At 43.5% G+C, this 17,034-nt stretch overlaps 1 protein-coding gene across 3 annotated transcripts in view; it reads left to right on the forward strand.

Moving 5' to 3' along the window:
• Positions 1–229: 229 nt before the first annotated feature.
• The window catches only part of AMOT (angiomotin), a 62,960-nt gene continuing 46,155 nt past the window's right edge, over positions 230–17,034 (forward strand). Inside the window, exons 1-3 of one of the 3 annotated variants that reach the window (XM_019426887.2) lie at positions 230–670; positions 8,873–8,945; positions 15,240–15,388. The gene's annotated coding sequence lies outside the window, so the exon portion shown is untranslated. Of the gene's footprint in view, positions 671–731; positions 753–8,872; positions 8,946–15,239; positions 15,389–17,034 lie in introns of those variants that run through there. The other 2 variants (XM_053891238.1, XM_053891239.1) reach the window with 2 other exon arrangements.

The raw sequence follows: 17,034 nt of genomic DNA on the forward strand, positions 1-17,034 counted from the left end.
CCTCTCAGGACTACAGTAAGCGCGTAAAGCCACACGAGTGGGAGGACTAGAGCTAGGACCCCCCGCTTTAGCCAGAGTGGCTGGACCCCGCCGTTCAATTGTTTGAAACTTCCCCGCCCCCTGGCTCCGCCTCTCTTCCGCCCCCCGCCCCCCCCCTCCCCAGGGTCCAGGCCGGCTCCCTCCCTTCTTTCCCCGCCCTCTACTCCGCCCCCCTCTCTAGTCCACCCCCCACGCCTGGGCGGTCCTAGCCGCTCACCGCAAGAAGAAAAGCCACCCATTCGTCCCCCTCCCCTACCTCCCATCCTTTGCCCAGGAGCTGCCTTCATCGCAGTCACGCCCCTTCCTTCCGAGGAGCTTTCTGGCTGCTCAAGCTGGTAGACCCCCTGATTTATTCTTCCATCTCCGCTCTCTTTCGCCTCATCTTCTCTTAGTTCTCACCGCTCCCTCCACCCCCCACCTCCAGTCTGTCTTGCCTCCGACCATCCGCTGCTCCACCCTCCGGCCCGGTATCCTGCCTGTCCACTGCCACCAAGGAGAGCCCGGACGGAGCAGCGAGGAGGGGAGCAGCCGGGAGTTGGGGCTTCCCCCTGCCCATCCCTGGCCTCCGGCCCGGGACCGAAGCCACTTGAGCGAGCAGAGAGTCGTCACCTTGTCTTCGGTGCCTTCAGGGGTAGGAGACGCATGGTTACTTTTCGCGGGGAACTGGGGCAGGAATCCATGGTGGCATGAACTTGATCGTGCCCTCGGCGTGAGTGAGTCGATCTAGATGCATGTGGGGATGCCCGGGTGTTCTACTTTCTTTGCAGCCGGCCTTGAGTTTTCCAGGATGAGCAGCAAGTTAAATGGGTTAAAGAGTGTGCGCTCCTTTCCCGTCCTACGGAGATGCTAGTGGGTACCACTACTTGACGGTACTTTTACTTCCTTGCCTCCTTGGGTTCTTGTAGGTATCTAGGTAATTAAGCACAAAAAGAATGAGGGAACTGCAGGTCAACATTTACCTCAGGAGGAATGTCTATGGGCGCTTATCTCAGATTGCTAGATGCGTTCCTCCTAAGTGTTTAGAGTCGAGGTGGGGGCTCACACTCCCCTCCCCCGGGGGCTGTGAATTCTTGAAGTCTTAAAGTCTACGAGTAATCTACAATGCTACACTCCTTTTGGTAGATGTGTGTGTGTGTGTGTTTGGTGGTGAGGAGGGGATTGCCCATTATCTGCTTTATAGATGTTAGTAACGAGTTTTGCAGGGTCATGCAGGTGCCTTGAGGGTCCCAAGCCTTGGCCACTGTACATTGGAGCTTCGACAGCAAGGTGGACTTATTGATATGTGAAAACAAAGGAAAGGAAAAGTGAGAGGGAAAGTGACAGTCTTTGTAGTCTGGTAAATTGCCACTAATGATAGTATAATAATAATTTGCAGCAAAGAACTAAATACAGTTAAATGAGAGGAAAGGAAACGTTTGTGAGGAAATTGCATTTTCAATCTCTGGCATGTATTTTAGAAAGAGTTGTAGAACACCTTGGAGTGTCTAATTTCGTTCTCCTACCTCCTCCGGCTTCTCCCGGACCACCACGTTAAGAGTGGAAGTTGGGAGGTGTTTAAAACTCTTTTGAATATAACCCTCATCTCCCATCCAGAGAGGAAGATAATTAGTCACCATAATCTTCAATAATGGAGGGCTAAAGTGATTTAAGTCTCCTTGAACTAGGTTTTGTGAAAAGTCCTTTCCCCGGGTCAGCCTTTGTGAAGCCTTCCCAGTTAGACCTTTCAGCACCCTCATTTAGTAGCTAAGAATACTTTGAAATACCATTTTGGAGGCAGGATAAATTTTCACCCGTCTCCCACCTATCTCCAGTTGAGCAAGCATGGCAAACTTCTAAGAATGGTGGTCTTCAAAGACCTGTTACCAAGATGTCACCAACCCATTGCTTCTTTGGGAACCAATTCTTTGGCTCTATTTTTAAATGATTGTGTTGGTTGATTTTAATGGGGGAAAGGAAAGCAGGAAGGGAGAGAAGGAACGTTACAGGGCGACAATTTTAAAGGCTATCGTCTTTCAGATCAGCTGGGAGGGAAAAGTTGGCCTGACCAAACTACATTTTATAAGTGGCCTGGGACATTTTAATAGCCAGGTGGTTGTAGAGTAGTTGCATCTATTTACAGATGATAACTCAGGTTCCAGTTATTCTGTATGGGTTTATCCGGTGTCATTTACAGACACTTTCTGGCACTACATCATACTTCATTTTAAGATACTTCTTTCTTTGGAAAAGTCTGTGGCTCCATAAAATTGAAAGTGCTTTTTCTAACTTCATGGCTTGCTATGAAGTAAACCTCTGCCCATGCTTGTACGTAGTTACTTTTATGTGAAAGTTGGGGATCGGTTTACCAATTTAAAAGATTTCAGGAGGAAATTTAAAAATTCATACTCGATACCATTTTGGATTTGGAAATTGAAAGCTCATTTCTGGTTGGTGAAGTAGGGATTATGAGACTAATGTATAGCCATGGCACTTTGTGGACTTGGCATTTTCTGAAATTTTGTAAAGAGCGAATCAGATGCTTTCTAGAATGCCTTAAGAACAGTCTATTCAGAACACAGAAGGATGGATGCTATGACCTTGAGGTCCCATTGAGTGCCAGAATTCTAAGTGGGTACATCTGCTTCTGTGCCTCTCCTAAGAGCCCTCTCCCAGGGCCTGTGCCTTCTTTAAAAGGGTGTCTTTGTAATTAAGCAGCCTGTCTCTCCCACCCCCCTTTCTTCCTTTGATCCAGCTTTTTAAGGCCTTTTTCCATTTGGAAACAAGAGGAGTTTCTCACACTCTCCTACTCCCCTCTTAAGGTTTCTTTTCCTTTACCCCCAAAGAAAGTCCCCCAAAGTTCTCGGGGTGGTTATAAGTTGTTTTGTTTTGTTGAAGTGAAGGGGATGTTACCAGTGAGGAGAAGTAGTGGATATATTCCCTCTTGGGAAATGCTTGTGGCCAGGTAGCCTCTTCCATGGAGACTGAGCATTTGGAATGCATGAGAACAGTCTATTCTTAGGGACTGTCTGGAAGAAATTGTCCTTTGCACCCATTAAGTGCAGCTAAAACCCACTGAAAAGGGTGGACAGAGGTGTGTGTGGTCGTGGCTGAGCCTTTTAGGATGGTAAATGGGTAAATGTTCCCAAATCTCTTATTACATCACCTCTTTCGCCCATGGATTCAGTGGGTTTGGAGATCTGCTTGACAAGTTAATTAGCTTGGGACTAAACCAATTTGTTCAGAATTGTGCTCTATTGATTTCCTGTCCCCAGGAATTTTTGTTGGTGGTTTTCTATGACGTGTTGCCTTTAGTCTTGCTTACTTTTTCGTTCCTTGCTGCCTTTTGTGGACTTTGGTCCAAAATCTAGGGTCCCACCCCCAAGTCAAAGGTTAGAATTTGGTCGAAGGAACTAAGGGGGCATTAAACACGCTGCCCATACTGCACTGCCCTCCTCCATGGTGGGCTCCTGACCCCTTTTAACCCGGAGAAAAGAGGGAAGTTTCCCCTTCTGCACACAACACACAAAATCTGAACTGAAAAAAAAACAAGGGGAAAAAGAAGGAAAATAAGAGGCCATTTGCTTTATAAAAGAACCCACTACAGGTTTCTTGGAAAGAAGTAGCTTTCTTAGTTAGTGCCTTTGAGCTATGACTTGATAATATAAAGCTTCACTATAACCGGGCCTTCTCAGAAACGTATTTATTGCATCAAGGAAGACATTAGAATTTTGTTGTAATTATTATAGCTTGAGTTAAGTGAGGCCATTATTTGGCCTTTGAAATCTTTTTGTTATATGGGATGGAGTTAATTGTCTAGATCGTTCTGGCTTGTAATAATGCTGGCCACGTTTAGCTCCAGCGGACAACCACTTGTAGATGGGAGGTGGTATGACTTTCTGGAAAGAAATCAGACTTCACAGACACTGCTAAGTCTGACGGTGGGACTCTGCCCCATAGAGGTAAAGAAATTTAATGCTGGTTGTTGTATTTGAATAACCCAAGGGTCCAGAAAATTGCTTCTGGTAAGTGACATCATGTGGTGCCGTTTCTCATCGGATAATCTACAATAAGCTTTCCTAGTGAGCCTGCTGGTGCGTGGGACGTGGGCTCTAAGCCCACCTCTAACTCAGTTTACTGTCCTTGGCAAGTCCTCTGTGCATTGTGAGGAGCTGGACAAGGTGATTTTGAGAACCAGTTCTGAGAAGTTTATGGTTCCCTTCCTAGACCTCCACTTGGGACGTGAGTGTGAATGATTCGTACCAGAATGAGGTGCAGCAGTCATTAGAAATACAATCAGGTAGTCATCTGGATGTAAAAAAAAAAAAAAGCCTCTAAGGATATAGCAATATAAATGCATTGTGTTTTGTATCTTAACAACATATCAAATTAAAAAGCTAAGATCCTGCCCAGAACTTCATCACGAATCCTGTCCTAACAGATCACCCGCTTACATTTTTCCTAGTTCCTCTCATGCCCTTGTTTCTGTACTTAACATGAATTTTACATAGTTGTGGGGGGGAGGGGTCATAGAAATCTACAAAGTTTCTTTCAAATAAGAGCCCAACTAAGACTTAGTTTTGTAAACCCATGTGGAAGAATGAAGTCAGAACCTGACTGAGTACGCGTGAAGAATCGCATATGTTTGTTCCTTGAAATGCCGGGAGAGACTAACAGATTTAATAAGTAATTCCTCAACGTTTCTGTAATTTAGGGGTGTTCGTGTATCTACCTAGGCTGTTAAGTCTATTCCGTTGACCTCCTGTTACCCCTCCCCATTTTTTTATTTTATTTTATTTTATTTTATTTTATTTTATTTTATTTTTAATTTTTTTTAACGTTTATTTATTTTTGAGACAGAGAGAGACAGAGCATGAAAAGGGGAGGGGCAGAGAGAGAGGGAGACACAGAATCCGAAGCGGGCTCCAGGCTCCGAGCTGTCAGCACAGAGCCCGACGAGGGGCTTGAACTCACGGATCGTGAGATCATGACCTGAGCCGAAGTCGGCCGCTCAACCGACTGAGCCACCCAGGCACCCCCCCTCCCCATTTTTTTAAGCGAAAAGACAACTAAGGTTCACTGTTTACTTTGTCTAAATCATTAGGAATGAATTCTTAAATCACTGTATCATGATATCCCATCAAGAGAGTACAAATTTGGGTAGACTATACAATTTCCCCAAGGAGAAAGGAAAAGCAGGAAGGCACAAATGTTTTGTTTCATAGCTTTGAAAATAATATGTTTAAATTAGACTAAAAAAATCGTAAGGAAACTAAGGGTTTGGGACAATTGAAGACATGTAGGTGTGGCAGGATGATGGGCTCTTCATTTGAGGTCTTCACTGTATAGCGAAAGCTCAGGTATGTGGTCCCTTCATTTTCCTTTGATAGAGAAGGCATAATATACCTGTGATCTCCATTTTGGATGAATTCATTCCTGGAAACCAGTGGCTCATCATAAATTAGATTAAATACCTTTAACCAGAAGAGGAAGGTGAAGTATGGATTATTACTACTTAGAAAGTTACAAGTTAAGTACGTTTTTTATGATATGTATTCATGGGGAAATGCAGATGGAGGTATTTGCTAATATCTTGTAAGATAATTTTTGAAAATTATCTTTTTTTTTTTTTTAACTCTGTAAGGCTGCTCTTGACGTTTGTAAAGTCACTTTCATTATTGCCCCAACTCCATGAAACAGCATTAGACTCTGTGACTTGAAGCCAGGATCTGGGTTTCTGTGCCCAGCCCTCTCTGACTTGTCATGTGACCAAGGGTAAATGAATTAGCTGCTCTGGGCTTCAGTTACCCTTCTGGGAAGCAGGGATATTAATACCTCACAGAGGTGTTTAGGCATGCTTCATATTGGACACATGCTTTGAGGTCATTGGATGAAAGGTGTTTGCATGATGGCAGAGAAGGCTTATTATAAGGTCCTGAGCAGGTGTTCACTTTTAATGAGCTTTGCTCTCTTATAACTTACAGTGCCCCTTGGTGCCCCAATGCCTTACTTGACTATGATTGATCATCCCAACATTTATGTTATGGACCCTCTTGGCTTTTTTTTTTTAAGTAAACGTTTTCCTTCTATGGGGTAAGTTGAAGTTCGAATAAGAGGACTCTAGCATCTTCCAGGGTGATGAAAAATAGCTTCAAAAAGAGACATCAGTTGAAATGTGCCATAGAGATCAGTGAGTTCTTCAAAGCTCTTCCAAAAGATTAAAAAGGGTAAAACAAATTTCGGCGTGTGTCTGTGTGTGTGAGTGTGTCTATGTGTGTGTGTCTTAAGGGAGAAAGTTTTGAGTAATATTTGCTTGTGACACATACTGATGATAGCCAGTAACTGAAACCCAGCCATTGTAGTGTTTTATACACAGCTGGTTTTTATTAATGATGGAATATTTATGCTTGCTGTACAATTCGTGGCTCATTTCCATGTGTATGTCAGAACTCAAATACCCCCCAAAGCAACATTAAGATAACATTAAATATAAATGTGGCCAAGCTAGAAAGGGTGGATTTGGGGGGGGTCTCCCTTATTCTTATTGGTGTTGCTTCAGATCACCATAACTGCCCCCCAACTTTAGGTGCTGGTGCTGATCTATTTTTCCTTTATGTGTCCCATAGCAAACTTCACATTCTGATCCTTTTGATATGGACAAATGATCTCCCCCCCTTCATAATGCAGATGAAACTGATGTATGTGTTTTTTAAGAGCATATTTTCGCTGCACATGCTTCTCATTATCCGAGAGGCCTGGACTCAATCAGTAAAGGAGCAGAGAAACCACATAATTGAAAGGAGAATGACGGTGGTGCATACTTGGAATATTTGTGGGAAGGGGATTGCTGACATCAGAAAATGTAGTGGCCTGAGTGTTAACAGCATTGAAGAGAAATAAGCTTTCTGTGTTTCTGTGCATCGAGAATTATTTTTAAGGAGATAAAAATATGGGCCAGGTTTGACATCCTTTTACGAAGTTGCCCTGGAAACTTTGATGAAGGTTGTTAGAGAAGAGTTCAATTAAAACCTTCCCCATTAGGAAGCTAATTAGTACATCACTTACTCGTTTTGGTTGTTTTCAAGGGGCAGGATTCGCATTGAATTAATGGCACTTCTTTCCATGTGACAGTAAAGTAAGATAAAAATCACAGATGGGGAAAATTATTTAGATAGCCTATTTTGAAGAAATCTAATTTCCACTTTATTACATTTAGGTTTTCAGTTCGGATTTTTGTCTCACTCTGTTTATATACAGTGATCACATTTTAGTTTAGTAACCAGTTTTACGTTTTGGATCACGGGCTATAAACCAAAGCTTATGAATCTGAGTTTCCCATATGAATTGGAGAAATACGGTGAATGACAATAAACCATTTTATTAAGGTAACATTTGTGGTTTTTTTCTGCAATTAGTTTCTCTTTGCTGTGTGTGTGTGTGTGTGTGTGTGTGTGTTTGGGGGGAGGGGAGGCAATTTTTTTTTAATGTAAACAATTTTTGGAGCTAAGAAAGTTTGGATGACCCCCCTACCCCCAAGAGCATTCTGTCTGCCTCAGGCTCTCAGGCTTCCTTGAGAGCAATGCAATGACTATTCTGATCTGGTACTTTTTGTGACTAGGCTAAGTGGTTGTCTCCTGGCAGCCTGAAAGAGCGTGGTCACGATGGGCACTGGAGGGCAGGGTTCCTGTTGTGTTCTTTCTACTGTACTGTGTCTTTTTTAGGGGAATGAATACTTGCTTATGAAGTTTCAGGGCCATTTGGAGTAGAATAAGAATTCTGTAGCTAAATACGTAACATGGGTCTGCTGTGGTCCTCCTTTTCTCCAAAACTAGTAGGGGACAGTCATTCTGTACGTATACTCCCTGATGCTATGATGCTATGCCCGCAGCATATGCCTACACTAGTCTCAGAGAGTGGGACAGTTGGCTGGGTCCTGTGATTAGCACCTTTAACTGATTTTACCCTAGGCCTTCCTGGGAAGGCAGAGTCTAGATTTAGTTTTGCAGTGGCCACTCAGTCAAGACAGCTTCTCGGGGCCTGCAAGTCAGCGTGAGAAGGAGGGGCTGCCTTTGGGGAGTGACTCAGGCCCTTTGGTATGAAGATATGAAACTCTGGCTCCTGTCCATGCACCTGCTGGATGCCACACCTGCAGTCAACACCTGAGCCCCACTCAGACACAAAAACCAGACCGAAGGCAGATGGGGCTCCCTTCAAAAGTGCTACAGCAGAACAGGGAACCCCTAATGATGTTAGGGCAGCACCACTGCAAATTACATTTAACCGCTCCGGTGTTGATATGGGGAAACGTCTTAGGTATTTTCTTAGAGGTGTAGTCACTGGCTTGCTCACGATACTGTTAGAGTCCCGAGAGAATTTGGCTTTCGTGGCGAATTTCTCTTGTAAACTGGAGAGTCGGGGCGCCTGGGTGGCTCCATTGGTTGAGCGACCGACTCTTGATTTCTGCTCAGGTCTTAATGTCACGGCTCGTGAGTTCAAGCCCTGCCTTGGGCTCTGTGCTGACAGCACAGAGGCTGCTTGGGATTCTCTCCCTCTCTCTCTCTCTCTCTCTCTCTCTCTCTCTGTCCCTCCCCCACTCTCTCTCTCTCTCATTCTCTCTCTCAAAATAAATAAATAAACATTAAAAAAAAAAACCCCGGAGAGTCAGTTCCACAGAGTTCTGTGTCTAGTAACCCAGCACAGAGCAGGAAAGTCACAAGACCTGGGTGCTGATCCTGGCTCCACCAGACAGCCACAGTGAAACCTGGGTCAAATTGGTTATCATGAGCTATCTGTACTGGACTTAAATTTCTCCAGTTGTAAAATGGAATTAATCACATCTGCCTTTATTTCCTCACAGAGCTGCTGAGGAGGACAACTAGCAGAAGGGAAAGAGACTTTGTCTCCTTGGAAGAAAGGCTAAGAAACTAAAGGTAACAGAATTATGGTTCTTGCTATTCTCTGTCTTTCATTCCTTGTCTTCCCTCTGTTGCCTCTAGCAAAGTCTTTGGGAAGTTGCGATTTACTCAGTATGCAGTATGCAACCCTTCTGCATATTTTATGTGCCAGTTAACGTTTTAGGTGTTGGGAAGGGTACGGAGGAAAACCATGCGCCCAGCCCGTGACCTCTAATCTCTTGCAGTCTGGCAACTTCCAATTTCTGCCTTGGTACTTAGAAGCTTAAAAGACAAAATTAGCTTCTCTGTCTCTGTCTCTGTCTCCGTCGGTTTCTCTTTCTCTTTCTCTGCATTGCAACTGGGGACTTCTGTACCTGGAGCATGTATTCCAACATCTAGATCTATGGGTGGGTGGGTGGGTGGGGGAAGCCATGAGGTAAATCAAGAAATTTCTCTCTCACTACCACATTGGCAGAGTACCTGACCCTTGAATGATTGTTTCAAGGGTCCATCGTTAGTTTCATCCTTGGTTCTGCTCTACTCCTTGCCCTACGTGTTCCAGCCCACTCTTTGACCTTACCTGTTATCCATATGCTAATGACTCTCAAAGATATATCTGGGCCTATCTTTGGCTCCTCCCTTTCCAACTTCCCCAGTATCAAATTGGTTATCAGATGTCTCATCTTCAGCTCATTAGTCTTTTCCTCTGGGAAGCTTTGCTCAGGTGGCCCAGAGTTTTTTGCAGGGTCCTCTGTGTTTCCCGTTGGATTGTGTCCCCTCTGCTCGACCAGTAGCTTCTGGAGGACTGGATTATGGTTTATTTCTTTTTTAATCCACCCTAGGAGCTATCCATTGCCTGGCTATAGTAAATGCTCAATAAATGTGGAAAATACGGTGTGGTAGAGCTGCAATAGAGATGTGTGCAAAGTCCAGGGGCAACACCAAGGGGAGAGAATTAATTTTCCATATCGAGCACAGTTGGGAGCGGAGGGAAGATCGAGAAGGATTAGAGAACAACCTTCAAGGAGAAGGTGGAAAGCGGACCTACCCTCTTCTGAGAGCTCTGACTAAGCAGCCCAGGAAAGAAATGGCTGTTGTGTCTGCTCTTGCTAAGCCAGGGCATCTCTGGCCTGTTGCCTTCTCTGCTTATCTGTCTATAACACATTGACCATTTAAGACAGGTGCCACTTAGTCATATAATATTAAACAGAGCTGACCTTCAATGCGGCACCTTAACTGGGGCCGAAAATAGAGGTCCACACATAGGCTCCTTGGTCGTGTATACTTAGGTCTACACAGAAGAATACCCTTTACAATATATTGAAGATCGGTATCCGAAAACTAACAAATTTAATTCTCAGAATGTAGCAGGCTGGGTCATTAGAACTGAATGTCTTCCAGCTGACTGTCAGATCTTTCCAAGGGCAAAAATGAAACATGATATAAGCCATTACAGGCCATGAACCTGTTCTCACCCACCTGATGCTTTTACTAATTAGCTTCTTGGCCGGGTGGCAATTTGGGGCAAGTGCATGCAAGCTGGCTTCACAGGGGAGCCCACATTCCACTCTGCCATTTCGCAAGTCACTGGGATACTACACTGCTTCTCTTGGCTTCTTTCCCTCCCAGGAGTCCTGCTCTGCCCTGGTGGAAAAATGGGAGAGGAGAAAGTTTCATTAAATGACGGAGAGATTTCATGGGGCTTTGGTGTTTTGCTAGTTTTATTTTTGTAGTGGGTTGTCTAGAGTCATTCAAGTACCTCGATCCATTAATTTCACTTCTGGGATTCTATCATTAGGAGCAGATCCAAAATGTTGCAAAAGGCCAAGTCTCCAAGATGTTTTTATAACATTATTTAGAGTAGCACAAAATTGAGAGCAATTTAAATGTCTTAACAATTGGAGAATGGGTAAGTGAATCTTGATACACATATGTAAGGGACAGTTACACAGTCATGGCAATGTTTGTTGTGAAGTCTACACTGCTGTCTACACCATGGAGAAAGCGCTTACGACAAAGTGAAATAAATGTAGGATCCAAACTCCTATGTACATTAATATCTCGTGGCCTTGTAAAACCACAAATACACACGGAAAACACTAAAGGAAGTGTTCTATATTGGTAACAATGTTTAGTTCGAGGTACTGGGATTGTGAGCGATGTTTTCCTCTTCGTTACAAATATTTGCCTGTTGTGTTTACATTACTTGTAAAAGAAAGTAAAAACAAAAATAAAAGTGAGTAGTATACCACCGAAGATAGGAATTTGGTAAAGTAGGCAGCTTCTAGGTATATTCTTAAACTTTTCTCAGTTTATGCTCAGTCTGATTTCATGGGCGACTTATCCCTTTTCGGAGGCAAGGAGAAATGGGATGTGATGATGTGCTCTATTTTTCCCACGGAATGGGTGTGTGTGGAGGGAGGTGGCATGGTGATGGCAACAGTGTTCTTGTTCCTAAATATGCCACTGCTCATGTACACTTCAGGGTTAATCATCTCCGTTGCCTATTAACATGTTCAAGTTAATTGCTTTAGAGTACAGAAAAGCGAAAGTGGGACCCAGTTGACCACACCTTTGAGTTACCATCTCAAAAACAGATAACTGACCCTGATTGTCAGTAAGATTTGGAAATGCGAAGGCCTTGTTGTGGTTCTTAAAATAATCTTACAACATAATCTAAATAGAGGTAGAGCTAGAAGCGAAGAGGTGGGGCCAACTCAAACTCGGTTTCTTAAGTCCGTGCTAGACTAAAGTAAGGGCAAATTCCAAGTTGCTGTGACATTGACCAGATCAAGAACATAGGCCTGGAAATGGTTGATCAGTGGAGGTTCATGTTACTCTCCGACCCACCTGCCGATCTTGGCCTAAAGAGGAAAGATTTTGCAAGGTCCTTCTGCCATACTTCTAACTACACACATCTTTCTGTCTTCCCTCTTTGAATTTTTCCTCCCGCCATTAACATTTTACTTCGGATGGAATTGGAAAATTGGTGGTAGTAGTGAGCCAGGTTTATAGTCTCTTCAAAACAGAGCCAATTCAATTTAATGAATATTTATTAAGCGTCTTCTACACAGAAGCTAATATGCTAGATAATATATTAGAGTGGAAGGACCATTGCCCTGGCTCCAACATTTGTCAAGCTCTAGCACCTTCATTATACAGAAAGAGGGAGTTGGGCCACTAGATGGTCTCCTAAGAGTCTTTCTAGTTCTGGCCTCTGCTGATCTAAGAACCCCTGCATGCACAAAGACTGCGTGGCAAATAAAGGTTTTAAAGACAACTAAAAACTTTAATTCATAAAATTGCTGGGGTCTTCTAGATAAAGGGCCACTTTGAAATAACATTAATAGACATATTTTATTGAGCCTTTACTATGTCCAGGCTCTGTGCTTCGTATTTTACATGGATTACCTCCCTTGATGTTTATAACAGCCATAGGAGGTAGCAGCACTGTTATCCCTATCTTGAAGATGATGAAATAAGATTTGGAGAGGTCAAGAGAAATGTATGAGGTCAGCTAATAACCCATAGATCCTAGATTTGAACTTCAGCAGTGTGAATCTAGGTCCAGGCTCTTATCCATGGTGTTTATACTGCCTGCGTGTCACCCACTGAAAGGTTAGAGCAAAGGCACTATTATTTCTTACATCCCGAAGGAAGTGAATTAGTATCCTGGATTGCAAGACTGTTGGGAAAGGTGTTCTCTAGGACACTTCAGGACACAACATCAACCAACCTGAGAGGACACGAGAGAATTCAGGGGGCCGTTTTGCCTCTCTCTTTGTGTGGAAGTGTGTGTGTGTGTGTGTGTGTGTGTGTTGTGCACAAATATATGCACGTAGATGCGTACACATAGGGGAAGCTTTGAACTGGCTCCTTTCCATTTAGCTGGAAGTAAAATCATATGGAGCAAATTGACCGAGATTTAGCAGAGAAACAGTCATCTGTTTACCTTCATCTTGGTTGGCAGAGTGAGGGTGGAGGGAAGACTAGGAACAGGAGGGAGGAGGGATAGAAAGATCTTGCAGCCATAATTTCACAGCTTATTTGAAGGGTAGGAATTTGGTCTGCTCTGGCCACCTTGTAGTGTGGGTTTTCTGGGACTTGGCTTGAGAAGCATCTGGGCTCTCACTAATGGGTTTTGGTTCAACCAAAACTGTGTTTGACTGAGGTATACTGGGAGGGTCCAATGACTGCAGATATAGTAAGAATTTAGCTTGGCCCTGCTCCCCTGTTGTTATTACGTAAGAGCTGAACATGTAGATTCAAATCGTACTTTTAAAGAGAGAACCATGGATATCCTCTCTTCCCCTATCAAATATTCTCAGGGACAGCCTGTTTGTCCAGGAGAAACAAGGTTATTTTATTGATTGAAGATGATGTCACAACCCTGGCAGTGGCATGATTGAAGGTGTGGGCAGATTGAAGGTTGCAGAGTTCATACTATTTTAGTTCCTGCGCACGAGACAAGGAATCTTTTCGTTTCCTTTCGCTAATAAATAAATGGACTAGTGTTTTCCTTCTTATGTGACTCTTAACATGTAGACGAACATAAGTTCCTGAAGAAAAAAAAATCTGTAAATTGGAGAGGAATCAGCAAAGCTCTTTTCTTAGGCTGATTTCTTTTCCTCTTTTAGACAGAAACAAAAAAGGCCAGGGGGCGGGGTAGTGGGGAGGGCCAATCTGTGTCCGGTTGACATAAAGTGATTTGGGTTTTGAAAAGGATATGGAGGAGAGGGGACAAAATTAAGGGAAGAGAGTAAGATTTTGGGCAAGTAAAGTTTTCTTTGTGAGAAGCTAGGGATGAGGAACAAACCAGTCAAAATCGGCATGAAGAATCTAAATAGTCCTGGAAAATAATTGTATGGTGGTTTCTCGCCAGGGGCTCAAGTTTAAAGGCCTCGGGCTGTTTTCTGCATGTTTCGGTTGGGAAAAAAAAAAGACAACTGTTTTGTTCAGAATCGCACAATAGAAGCACGGTGTTATTTACTACACTCTGTTAATAGTCCAGCTTCGATTCCAATTAGAAGTTGTTCCTCTGCTTTGAAATTAGGGAAGACACCCTAAAATAATTACCTCGCAGATCGGAGATGATTTTGGTTATGATTGGGATTATATGTTGGGCCAAAACAAGATGGAAAGACAAATATCCGTGTTTGCTCACGCTGTATCTCTTCAGTTTATTTTTGGCAACATCGCAAGGAAATAATGTTAAATTAATCACTGTGTGGTTTTGTGGCTTTTTTTTTTTTAAACTTGGATGTTTTGGACAGGCTCCCAAAATACAGAGACGCTTGTGTGCTTCCTTTTTGCATTGCCTTGCTCCTCAAATGGCATCTCTGATGTGGATTAAAGAAAGCCTTTCCTCTGAGTGACAGGAGTGAGTCATGGCGAGGCTGGGACAGAAAATAGGAATGTGGATGATGTGTGTCTCACCTAAACACAAACTCCTCAGTTTTATAATCAGCTCGGTTGGGCCTGCAGGGCTTTGCGGGGGGTTAACCCAGTAATTCAGAACAAGGACTATCAAAATCCACATCTGGTGGGTGTTTGCATCTAGTCTTTCTAATGTGAGTCTAGTAGTTTCCTTTCGGGGAGCTTCTGGGCAGTGGAAATGCTGAGAAAGCAAGTGGAGGCATCTTGTCCTTGGAGAACAGTTGGTACCATGTGCTGCGAAGAACGCATGAGCCGTCAATCAGATTGTAAGCTCCGGGAGGGCAGGACCTATCCGTTGTGTATCTTTTGCCTCCTTACTTGTGTCTAGCAGGAGGCTGGCAAATGTCTGGAATGGCCAGTATGCAATAAATACTTAATGACTTGGTTGAAAGGAAGTTTTGGGTTTCCTCTGCCCCTCTGAGGCTGTGGCTTTTAATTTGGAGCTTAACTGTCTTTTTTTTTTTTTTTCCTTTTCTTTTCTTTCTTTCTTTTTCTTTTTTTTTTTTTTTTTTTTTGACCAAAAATCTACCATCTGATGACTGCCTTCCCTTCTGGGATGTGTTTAAAGGTCTCACCCTAAAGGTCACATTGGTTGTGTCTTTTGTCATGTCCCACCATGCCAACTCAGAATGGAAGCAGCAGCAATCTTTGCCAGTCTGGGACCTGAACATTTGGATTCCTCTGGAGACTGGCTGACCTCCTGAACACAGGTGCTGGTAGTGAGGTTTCTTTCTCCCCTAATGGAAATGGACTCTGCCACTCATAGAAAAGGCAAACACCTGGGAGGAGAAGTCATTCCCTTGGAAGGACTGGTTTGGTTAACTGTTGGCCATTGGTGGCAAAATAGAAACGACGTTTTTATTTCTCCCTCCCTCCCCCTCCTGAACATTTCAGAGTGACCAGTGGTTGGACTCTTGGCGGCGCTTACCCTGAACCTGAGTGTTAGGGGAGAGGGAATCTGCCGTTGCGGTTTCTGGAGCTGCTCATAAGCGAGAATTCCCTATCCTGATCAAGGCTTTAAGCCTAAAAGAAAGCAGAAATAGGTATGGACCATCTGTGTGTGTGTGTGTGTGTGTGTGTGTGTGTGTGTGTGCGCGCGCGTGCGCCTGTGTATGAGTGCGAGCCTGTGTGTGTGCAGGGTGGGGTGGGTGTGGAATGGGAGGGGGTGGTATGCTTTCAGGGTCTGGGGCAGCTCAATTTCTGCATTTCCCTGCCTTGTAGGGTAGGTTCGCAAGTGATTTTGTTTTAACCATACATGCTCCCATTTCCACTTTTTTTTTTTTTTGAGAGAGGAAAAGTAGTTTGGTAGTCATCTTTTCAGGTTAAAGGCACCAAAAGAAATTTACATGTTATGCTTGTCAGCCTCTCAGAAAATCCCAGTCTGACAGTTTAAATACAGGAGTCACAGATGGTCACGGGGAAGGAGGGAAAGGGCTGGTTGCTCAGCCCTTTGGGGCACACTTCCCCAAAGAATATGATTATTAGGACTTAAAAAAGAGCCTTTGGGAGGTTAACTGTGGGGTCAAACTGCTCCTTAGAACAACTGGAAACCAGGCAGCAGTAATCACGCGAGAGGTACAAAAAAGAAGATGACCTTTTTCTATCTACCATACACATCTTCTGGTCATTCCCTGCAGGACTGAAGGAAAGGGATCATGTTTCCAGAGAGACTGGAGGCTGTCTAATATCATAGAAATCAGAGCCTGGAAGCCAGGATTCCAGAGTTCTCATCTAAGAACCTGAGGCTGGTTAGGTTGACCTTTACGGCGACTTTTTGTGCGACATCATGCCCATTCTCCAACACTGCTCGAGACCTTTAGAGTAAAACTTTCATTATTGGATATATTGAATTGCAGTATTCACATGACAGACTCTGTCCAAAAATTGTATGAGCCTCTAATGAGTTTGTGTGTACTATACTATGCAAAGAGAGAGAGGGGGAGAGACAGAGGGTTGGGGAGAGTTCACCCTACTACTAGCTTTTCAGGTGGGAAAATACAAGACAAGAAAAGAGGAATCAGTTGCTTAGGTTACCCTGTAAATCCATATCAGGATTAGAATTTGAATCTTGAGTCGTCTTACTATTGATATCTGTTTCACTCAACCCATATTTCTTCCTTGGGAAGAATTAGTCGTGGTGTGGAAGGGGAGGGATATGGTAATCGTACCCTTTCTAGAAGGATGACCTTCTTATTTTTCAATTTCTAAATACTGTCAGAGGCACACTTCAAATGAAAGAGGGCTTCCCATTTAAGCTCTTCCCTAGCCAACAACAACAAAAAAAATCTCAATGACTATTCCTGGATGGCTGAAAGAGAAACTTTGTCAATATCAGTTATCTCAAGCCCTTCTCTTATTAAGCCAAGGAGAATCCAAAATGGACAATACAAAAAGGATTAAAAAAAAAAAAAACTGTGTTTCAGAGTTTTATGAGATCAGAGAAAACGATTTGCATCAAGTGGGATCATTCTTATCCGGTGCGAGCCAAGCTCTCTTCACCTTTTATTTGTCCCAGTTTTTATTTGGCTTTTTGTAGCTCCCTTCACATGCTGGCCTGCTTTACAGATCCTGTCTAGGGGGTAAATTCTCCCTATTAGCCTGCCCCCAGTGCCACAGCCATAAGAGTTGGATTTTTCACTTAAGTAGAATACGGAGAGATGAATCTTCTGAGTAAGGACCTAGGAAAATT

Source organism: Panthera pardus, unplaced genomic scaffold (assembly GCF_024362965.1).
Source record: "Panthera pardus isolate Hobbes unplaced genomic scaffold, ASM2436296v1 HiC_scaffold_27, whole genome shotgun sequence".
Lineage (NCBI taxonomy): Eukaryota > Metazoa > Chordata > Mammalia > Carnivora > Felidae > Panthera > Panthera pardus.